Genomic DNA, 8,216 nt, shown 5'->3' with positions numbered 1-8,216 from the left:
TCAGGAATGTGTCTTGCAAGAAATGCTCTTGGATTTACATTTTTTATCAGTGTCCAAAGCTACTGAGTTTATGAACTGTAGCATTTTGAAGTCAGATCTCTCAATGTAATACAGCTTACACCAACAGATGCCTTTGTAGATTTGGATCTCAAGCTGTGATTCCTCTTATTTAAGTTTAACTGTCTAACAGGGAGATGAACACTTCAAGCTTTTTACACTGGCTGAGAAGTAAGCACATTTAAAGGAAAATTTATTTCACCTTCTTGGATACGTGCCCTAGGCATGCAATGTTTTCTGTTCACATCAGAATGAAATTGGACAACAAGCTTAGATTATACTCAATTTTCAGCTTTTAGATGTGAGAAGAGATTAACCTCAGCCCAGTAAGTTAATAGAAATAATATGTGAATAGACACCTCACAACTGATAAGAAACAAAATAACAGCATTCTCAGAGATCTCTCTGCTAAATATCACTGAGATTTTGGATGTACTACTGCACATCCTAAATTTACTGATTTTCTGATATTTACTTTTAATACTGACATCATCTTCATTTGGCTTAGTAAGTCAATGAATCTTCAAGACTAGTAACATAAGAAGTCAAAGGTAGAACAGATGTTTTCATCATGCTAGCCAATTGTTATTTGCCATTAGTTGTTTTTAATTATCTTGCTTGTGAAATTTAAAGTCCTAAAAGGTCTGGACACTGCCTTATTTTTTACTTTTTTACCCATTTGTCTGATCCAGGTTTGTATATGGACCTTTTTTGATGTAAAAGTTTTACAGCAGTCAGAGCAATTTGATCACCTGGCAATGTTCAGTAGCAAAGTAAGCAGTTAGGTGAATAAATAAAAACTCCTCTTTATACTCAGTGTTAGGCTCTAACCTCAAGAATTTTAACTGAAATATTGGTTAGGCCCTTGCTGTGGTCTGAATTTGTCCTCCACTCTCTTGAGAAGAAACATTTTTCTCATTGTCTCTGCTTCCTTAGCCCTGCTCTGACATATTGCTAGATATGAAAGAGCTTTTAAGCTGCCATTTTTGTATTCATTGTTACTAATTATCCTTTCAGTTCTTTGATTGTGCTTTTGTTATTTTAGTTCTCAAAACTGAAACTGACTATACCAGCTTCTTGTTTTTATTTTTATTTTGTTCTGACATAAATGTCAAATGTGGTGTAATGCACATTCTCAGAGGAAAAAGCAGTATAAAGGAAACTGATTATGAGAATGTTTTAAACAAGTGCACTGCTCTCAGGATCAAAAATTAGAGAGAGGATTAAAATTTGGTTTTGTTTTTCTCTCTATAATCAATTCAAAGTTAATTGGATTCGGTATATGTCCTTTTTCTTCCTATTGATTTTTTTGGTATTGTTCCTGTTTGATTGCTGGCTTTCTAGCATGTCTCAAGCTTTTTGGATATTATTTTCTTCATGTTTTTTGGCTTCTTCCCATTCAGCTGCTTCTAAATTCTTTTTAATTAAAAAAAATAGTAATCACAGACACAATATTTTATCTTACTTTATAAACACAATTAATTCTGCAGAGACCAGACTGGTTACTGGGCAGGCAGTATCCCCTCTCCCTCAAAAGGACCATCTAAGGTCAAAGAAGGTTATGTGGTGAATTCATATGCATGAACTGTACAGATGAAGGTCACTTTGGCCACAACACCATCACAGAAGAGTCTTTAATGAACATTCTGTTGCATGAAAAACAAGAAACACCTTGTAAGTTGAAGCTTCTCTTGACTAAACAGATCTTTAAGTACTCAAAACCGGAGTCTCCAGGAAAGCAGAGTGATGTGCAGACACAAGATTGCATGCTCACTCTTCGTGTGTCTGGACATTTGAGCCATGGTCTCCTGTACAGATTGTGCGTGCTCTGAAATACCTAAAGAGCTGTGCTGAGTGTTAAGGCAGAGCATGTACGGGTGCTCTCCTGCTGTCTGACCACTTGTGCCCACCTGCCAGCTGCCTTCTGAGGGTGGATTGCTGCCGTGGTTTAGAATTTACATTCCAGTCACAGGGAGGACTGGGAACAAGAGAACAAGAGGAAACATAGCAAGGATATCCCCTCCTGTTGTTATGCAAACCCCGATTCCTGTAAAATTCCTGTGACAGCTTCTGAATGCTGGGGTCTGCACATTATTAGAATATTTAATATAATCCTAAATGACACTCCAGGAAAGTGAGTTAGTCCCCCTTATTTCCTTGACAATTCTCTAGATTAACACTTGCGGCAGCTGCTATTCCAAAAGTAACTTTCTGATGAGGTCACTGTGCAAGGGTGACACTTTGTCTTTATTTGCTGGAAGGTACCACAGCAAAATCTTGGAAGATACCATGGCAAATAGATATTAAAAATGTATTTTGAATACATTACTTCACTTAAAATAAAGAGCCTCCAAAGCAAACAAACTGAAAATACATACACTTCATTAAGTGGCTTTAGTCCTGCATGTATGCCACCTTATTTTCCTTGCTGTCAGACACTGTGAAGAGTGGCAGGGAGTAAAAAAGGCAATAAGCCTTACTGCACATTGTCATGAACAAGACTAAATCTTGTATCATCATTTCGCAAATCTTCTTGATGACCTCCTTTGATTTATGAGGAAATTAAGCTCCTTTAATATCTTCAAAGAAAGTCTGGCTTTTTGAGATTGATCTTCTCAACGGGCACCTTCATCAGCAAGATTTGGAATACATAAGAGTCTGGGAGTCCTTTTTCTGTTGCATTGGCAAGGGCCTGCACATCAGCTCTATAGTTCCTGGCACACTGAGACAGACCTCATGAAGTGTTAAACCCACACATCAGTTGCTTTTTTCAAAACTGCCCTGTAGCACCAAGCATCTGAATTGTTTCAGCAGCAATGTAGAACTCAACTTCTGGTCTTGGACCAGCTTTTGCAAAGAAACCTTTGCGAAGATCCCTTGAGAAACTGCATTGGAGAATTTGGATCCAATTGTCTTCAAGCATTTTTTCATTCAAGCAGAAAACTAATGTGCTTCTAACAGAACAATCTTAAAGGGAACACAGAAGCACTGTTTTATCACACAAATAATCAGTAGGACTCTGAAGGTGATTTCACACCAAGAGAAAATGAAATATTAATAAGAAAAAATTGATTGCTTTCACAAAGCAAAAGTTTTGCATCTGTAGCACTTTCTGCTAGAAAGAAAAAACAAGCATCTTCAGTTCCTAAATCAAAATATAGAAGTATTTTAGAGCCAGTTAGACCATAGGACATAGGAACATAGCCAGTTAGACCATAGAACATAGGAATTTTTTTCTAGGCTTCTAAATCTAGAATGGTGATGACAGGTCAGGGAGTGAGGGGCTAGGTTATGTCAAACACCACCTCCAACGAGCTGTGTAAACACAACTGCATGAAACTTGGTGCCTTACATGTTCTGCCAGTGGGCTTTACAATTTGATTCTATCCATAGCAAAATCTGTCCATGGGAAACAACTTCTGTTAAACGGTGTGGGAAGACTTTTCTTGCACCATCTGTCCCTTGGTGAACAAGCCACACAGTCTTCAGAGAATGGGAGCTGCTGATTGCTCCCTATCTACATCAGAGAGAAATGAAAATCAAATGTTTGCATCTTTCCTGCCACCCCATTGCTAATTTATGGTGAGACAGCATCTGCCCTTCAAAGTGTCACTGTCTTGTAACAGATAACATTGCCTGGAAAACTGAAAGGTACTATGTGGATGACTGAATGCATATCCCCTGAAATGCAGTTCTATTTCAACATTTAGCAGGCGCTATTGTCTTAATCTGCAGATTCCTTTTGTAATCTGGAGAACAAGAGAAGCATTCCTTTAGTTTGGGGTAGGAATATATTTATCAGCTATTACCATACATCTACAATTTGTCAATGTCCTTTAACCCTTCCTCATTGCCTCTAGTTTGGAGTAATTTTACTTTAGTTTTAACACATCCTTTAAGCTTACACTGGCTACCAATCACAGACAGCATGTATATCCTAAGCTTGTCTGTCTTGAGATACATGAATTTTTTTTCCTAAACCTGGAGGGACTAGGGGCATTAACTGGTAAAAATCTGTCTTTTCCAGAAAAAAAAAATTCTATCAATAAATGCAATTTTGACAACATCCAAGCCCATACTTATAAAATACTTTAAAAAAAGGCATAAAGCAGTAATGCTGCAGGTAGATGCAGTTCTGCCTATTTTCCTCCCTTCCCTCACCCTCCTCACTTCCACCCTGTGCAACCAAGCAGTGCAAACTGGTGTGGCTGAGTGGTGAAAAGCAGCAGGAAACAGGCTTGAGCTCTCTTAACAACTAGTTTCAAACTGGGTCAATTCCCTGATCTGCCTTCTCAAGACACCATGTAGATGACTGTTTTGGTGCCAGAGCCAGCATGGCGCAAAGGGTAGGAAAACATGGGAAAACAAAGAAGGTGCAGAAAAGAGGAAGTTGCAACTGGCAGGAGCATTACCTCCTCTTTGGGGTGCTGGGAAAACCACAAATTTGAAAACCTAATCTTGGAAAATGAAGCTAGACACCATCCAGATTAAGGCAATTCAAGAGACATGCCCATTTAGTGACAGAATGGCAGATTTTCAGGAAGAGGACAGCCCTTGCTCTAACAATAATAAAAACTAAATTACTATTTTCTGCCTGGCTTCTTAAGCCTGTCTCTTTGCAGTATTTGGCCCACTCTTAGCTGAGTCCTAGATCAATCTCATAGAAGACAAAATGTCATTGAAGAGTTCAGTGAAACAGATGATAAAATGAAAGGACATTTATTGGAAGGTGTAATGTTTATTTCTGTACAAATAGGATGAAAAATAATGAAGTGTTCGATATTTTACCTATTGATATGTATTGATCACTGCTGTAACTCAAGAGGGAAGTAAATTTAAGATCTTGCCTTTGTCTGACACCTTATTGACAACTCAGGTCTGCTCTTTTTCCAACAGATAGAAACAGAAACCAGGGTTAATATCCATCATCTGACCCAGAGTAGCAGTTCCAGTAATCTTCTTCCTGGGCAAAAAGCGAATCCCTTTTCAAGTGACTGCAAAAGCCCCAAAGTCAGAAAGATCTAAGAAGGAGTAAATAAAGTAGAAGAGGGCAGCCAACTCACATAGTTTCCATGTCATATTCTCACAGTCTAACATTCTGTTCTCTCCAAGGAGGAAATAACAATATAATGTACAGCCCTGCCACTACTGCTATTAATATCTTGGAATGTGGCCAGAAGCACATGGGTGCAGGAGAATATGCTGTTCCTGGTAATCACATAAAAGTTTAGATGTTTTTCTTTATGAGGCTGAGTCTGAATCTCTTTTTTTATGCTGCACTGCAGAAGTCCTTATTTTCCAGCTCCTCGAAGGCTGGGCCAGTTAAGCTTCCCTTTTTAAAGCAAGTTGCTGCATAACAGAAGTACTACAAGTTCCAAAACAATGTATGAGCTATTTTAGCTATTTTAGTGAGCTTGAAAAAAAAAATGCAGTGAGGGAGGATGGAAAGTAAAAGAAAAACAGAAAAGGAAACCAGGACATAGTGAAAACAATTTTTCCTAATGTGTAGCAGAATATGCACAAGCAATTACCATAGAAAAAGTGTTAATGATATAAGATTACCTTAATAAGGCAAAGTTTCTTCTCAATACACAACTACACATACTTCAAGTGTCTCTGAAAATTCTTTCCTTAGAGGTTTTCTAGGGGCACCTTCCCATCTTCCCCAGTGTAGCCAGTGAATGCCTCAATGGCCAGCCAGGGACCTCCCCTCCAATGCAATTGTCCATCATTAGGTACACCTGAGCTCTAGAAGGACACAGGGAAAGGCTGACTTATTCAAGAGGTGAAAAATGGCCTCCAAGCATAGGCTATAAATAGGAGGCACTTCTTTACCCATACTGTCTGAATTTTTTTCTTTCACTAATTTAAAATTACAAACTAATGGAAAAAGTAAGAGAAAACCAGGGGGACAAAATGCTACATCCAGTCCCCAGGTAACATCTGGGCTGACTGACAGCATACAGTTGAATGTAGTTTGTGAGCCTTGACTTCCCTCCAAGAGCACCCAGACAAGTGCTGTACCTGCTCAGCCTGGCTGAGTCACAAATGGAGCCAGTTCTGCTCCAGTAGGACTGGATGTCTTGGATACTCCTCACACAAATATTGGTTTGGGTCCTGGAGCAGCAGAGCTGTATGTGAGTGTGGTATCCGAGGCTTCAGCCCTGCCAAAGCTGTGCTGGAGGAGGTAGTGCAGTGCCTCCTGCCCTCATCCCCAGCCACACAGCTGGAACCACAGGGCCATGCTGTGGGGCACCCCTCCCTGGGAGCCCTCTGGGCACCTGGAGAGCTGGAACTGCAGCGCAGCATACTGTGCCAAGCATTTCCTAAAGGAATCTGAACTCTGTCTTTGAGCCTGTGGTAGATGGATTCCCCTACCTGAGCAAGCTGTTCTGAGGCTTCCTTAGACATTTTTAAGGTAGTGCAAACACACTATTGAAAACAGCCTCCATAGCCTCCACTCATTCTACTGGATAACCCCAAGGGTAGTTTATTTTTACATAAATTCTAGAAATGTACAGAAAGGATACAGCAAATACTTTTTTCCTGTTAATATTATTGTTATAGCAAGATACTTGAAAACATAAGGCTTTATGTTCAGATATAAGCTTCCTCTGAGAGCTCTAGCTATAAAGATTTTTTTTGTCAAACTGTTTTGACATTTTGGGATAGATTTTTCATAAAATCATTTCCAGAGAGTGTTCAGAAATCTCATTTTGTAGTCCAGCAAAGATTGCATTGAGCATTAATGGGCTGGCAAGATGCTTAGACATGATTTTGTCTGAAGCAGAGAAGAATATTTGGTGCTGGGTAGGAGTCCATAAGGCAGAAGGCACTGTGTTCCTGGTGCCTACCACAAGCAGGTAGAAAGGGGCTGAATTAAACATCTGAATATTCAGCCAGTTGTCAAGGATACTGGTTGGAATGTTCATTTGGACATGTTTGTTTTCTAGATAGATGTATTAGTTCATTTGTTCCAGACTTAGTTGAATTTCCAGCAACTGGACTATTCAGCAAATGGGAAACAAGTATTCAACATATTCAAACAAGATGCAAATATATTAATTTTTGAACTGGTCAGATCCATGACCAGTTCATTGTAATTCTGTAGAGAAGGAAAGGGAGGGAGAAATCATTGCTTCCATGGCTGTGGAAAGAGACCTTCTGGATTTGCTATTCCTGACATCTTAATAATTAGAAAGGAATTCAAAAGCAATGCTGCTCAAAAAATATGGCCATGGAACACACCATGCAGTCTCCTAGCCCTGTATGTGTTGCACCATCTTAGGAAAAAAAATGCATATAATTTATTTATTGAATAAATACAGTATTCTTATTATTTGTGGACATTTTTAAGTAGGATGGAAATGTCATAGATTTCCTTATCACTCTGTTTCTCTTCATGTGAAAGCAAAGAGTCACCATGGACCTGGGCAGACACAGATGCATGAGGACAGCACAAGGTCAACATTCCTGAAAGAAGTTACGTAGATCACACAGAGGTGACAGACTGTGAAAGAATTATGTAGACCCCTAGAGCTCACACAGGAGCAGACATAACAAACATGTCAAATAAATGTATGTAATTAAGCCTGAAAAGCACAGTCCGAGGTATCAAAAAATTTTACTCTCATTTAATAGACTTATTTCATATTCCCAGGAAACATACTTGAATCATCTAGGTCATAGCCACTGACATAAATGGAGGGAGAAAAACCTCCATTTATGTCTTGTTTATAAACACTACCCCACTTCAACAGTTCCCCCTCCAACAAGAGGAAAGGAGAGCTCAGAACACTCCCAAGGGCAGAGCAGAAAAGACTGAAATGGTAATCTCTCCCAGGCTGGCTTGATGAAGGAAAAAAAAGGACAAAACAAAAGAAACATTCAAGTAGCAAAGCACTCTTCACACAAAACCCTGAGAACTTGTGCCTCTTTTGACCTGCTGCCATGATTTGGAGGTGGATAAAGCAGGGACGTGAGCAATTAAAGGAGAGCAGAAAATACTTGTGCCTTATTCAACATACAATTACCTGTTGCAAACACCCTCAAGTGGCTAGTGCCCCTAGGACCATCTGTTGTTGTTGTTGAAAGCCTGTGGACATTTTTGTCCAAAAAATAACAATGCACACTCAGAGCAAGTCCACAGTCCTTAGTAA

Source organism: Molothrus aeneus, chromosome 2 (assembly GCF_037042795.1).
Source record: "Molothrus aeneus isolate 106 chromosome 2, BPBGC_Maene_1.0, whole genome shotgun sequence".
Classification (NCBI taxonomy): domain Eukaryota; kingdom Metazoa; phylum Chordata; class Aves; order Passeriformes; family Icteridae; genus Molothrus; species Molothrus aeneus.
Note: the sequence above shows the minus strand (reverse complement) of the source record.